We start from the raw sequence: 2360 nt of genomic DNA, 5'->3' as shown, positions 1-2360 counted from the left end.
AAAATTGCTGTATGATTGCAGGATAAAAGAAATAACTGGTTACTGTCTCCCATATATATGGAATAACTGGTTACTGTCTTAAGATATCGGATGTATCCTGCTCAGGTCGAATGGCGAATGCAGCTCGGCAGAGTATCGCTGCATTCGCCATTCTAACTTTCGCAGGATAAAGCCGATATCTTAAGACAGTAACCAGTTATTCCATATATATGGGAGAGAGGCAGTTTGATCTAAAAGTTGTTTTCCTATCAGACTGAGTGTGACATTTGGAAATGATAATAATAGCTTCATTTTTTCGTTTTGTCTTCAAAGCTTATTCATCTCCGTTTTTGATAAAATAAAATACATAAACGTGTTTTATTGTATTTAAAACTAAACACATGTACTAAACTGATTACGATATCTATAAAATACTATTTAAGTGAATCTATCTTACTCAGTGAACAGTCTGGTCCCATCCATCCTGCCGTACATCCATTATCACACCGTCCATTAATTTTATCACATGATGATTTACCAAGTGACTCGTTACAGTGTCTTCTGGAGCATAACACATCACAACGTGGACCATAGTGATCAGAATCGCATTCTGAAAATGTTATAAAATTAATTGTCTCATATGTAATCCATTCACTTCAATGAACAGAACGTTTAGAATAAAGAAAATGCATGGACACGACATTCGTAGAATGTTAAAATGAGAGAGATATGATGCAGAGCGAGACGAGCGAGAGAGGGAGAGGCAGAGACAGAGACAGAGAGAGAGAGAGAGAGAGAGAGAGAGAGAGAGAGAGAGAGAGAGAGAGAGAGAGAGAGAGAGAGAGAGAGAGAGAGAGAGAGAGAGAGAGAGAGAGAGCAGGGAGGGAGATGCGGGAGGGAGAGGAGGACGGGAAAGACAGAAGGGAGGTGAGAAATGAATGATAATCAGAGATAGACAGTCAGGCAGAAAGAAAAAAGAGCCAAAGAAAAAGAACAGACATGGAAATGAGTAGAGACAGAACGGGAAAAATAGAAAAACGGCTGAGCGAGATAGACAGGCAAATATATATACATGTATGTATATATATATATATATATATATATATATATATATATATATATATAGAGAGAGAGAGAGAGAGAGAGAGAGAGAGAGAGAGAGAGAGAGAGAGAGAGAGAGAGAGAGAGAGAGAGAGAGAGAGAGAGAGAGAGAGAGAGAGAGAGATGCTGTTTGTAAATCATAACGCTTTAGTCATTTTGACACACCAATATCACCATGCATATAATCTGTTTTGTGTTTGATAATAAAATATGTAACAAATATGTTTAAGATATGTTTGTGTATTTGCAGTAAATATAACTTCTTCTTTTTTATCCCACTACCCCTTTCCGTTCTCTCCTTTTGACTTTCATCTCATTTCTTCCCGATCTGGCAATTCCTCCTATCTTTCAACTCCTCCCAGTCCTTGTAAGTAAATATAGCTTACCCTTTGTACAGTCTGGTCCCTTCCATCCTGCTGTGCATCCGTTGTCACATCGTCCGGTTTTATCGTCGCATGATGATCTAAGACGTGATTCATCACAGTGTCTTCTGGAGCACGGTTTTTCACACAGAGGGCCATAGTATTTAGAATCACACACTGAAATTGTTGAAATTATGTTTAAAAAAATCATATAATTTCTACTCTAAAATCCATTTGTTTAAAATAATAATATATACAAATTACAATTGACAGAAAAGTTGCATTTCAGCAAGAAAAATAATAAACAGCTATGGCTGCCGAAAATTATCATTGAACCTTTATCTCGTTTATTATTATTAATTTTTTATAATTGTTTTCTCTCAGTGTCTTATTACTCCACCACTGTCTCCCAGTCTCTGTCTCTCTGTCTGTCTGTCTGTCTGTCTGTCTCTCTCTCTCTCTCTCTCTCTCTCTCTCTCTCTCTCTCTCTCTCTCTCTCTCTCTCTCTCTCTCTCTCTCTCTCTCTCTCTCTCTCTCTCTCTCTCTCTCTCTCTCTCTCTCTCTCTCTCTCTCTCTCTCAGTTTTAAGTATACAATCATTCATAGCTTTGGTGTACAGATATGCCTTGTATTTTAAAAGTTATACCATACCGCTGCACGTTGGTCCAGTCCAGTGTGGTTCGCAAATTCCAGTACATTCTCCAGTTACAGAGTTACACGGTCCATCTCGGCAGTGACAGAACTGGCCGCAATTAGCACCAAACGTAAAAGCAGCACAGACTAAAAATAATTAACAAATCTCCAAGTCGTAAATAATATTTATTTATTTATTTATTTATCCAGCAATCTAAGTATACATTGGCAATATATGATGACTAGATAAATCTATATTTTCATCACTGACCAAAAACATAAGTCA

The sequence above is a fragment of the Gigantopelta aegis genome, chromosome 13 (assembly GCF_016097555.1).
Source record: "Gigantopelta aegis isolate Gae_Host chromosome 13, Gae_host_genome, whole genome shotgun sequence".
Classification (NCBI taxonomy): domain Eukaryota; kingdom Metazoa; phylum Mollusca; class Gastropoda; order Neomphalida; family Peltospiridae; genus Gigantopelta; species Gigantopelta aegis.
Note: the sequence above shows the minus strand (reverse complement) of the source record.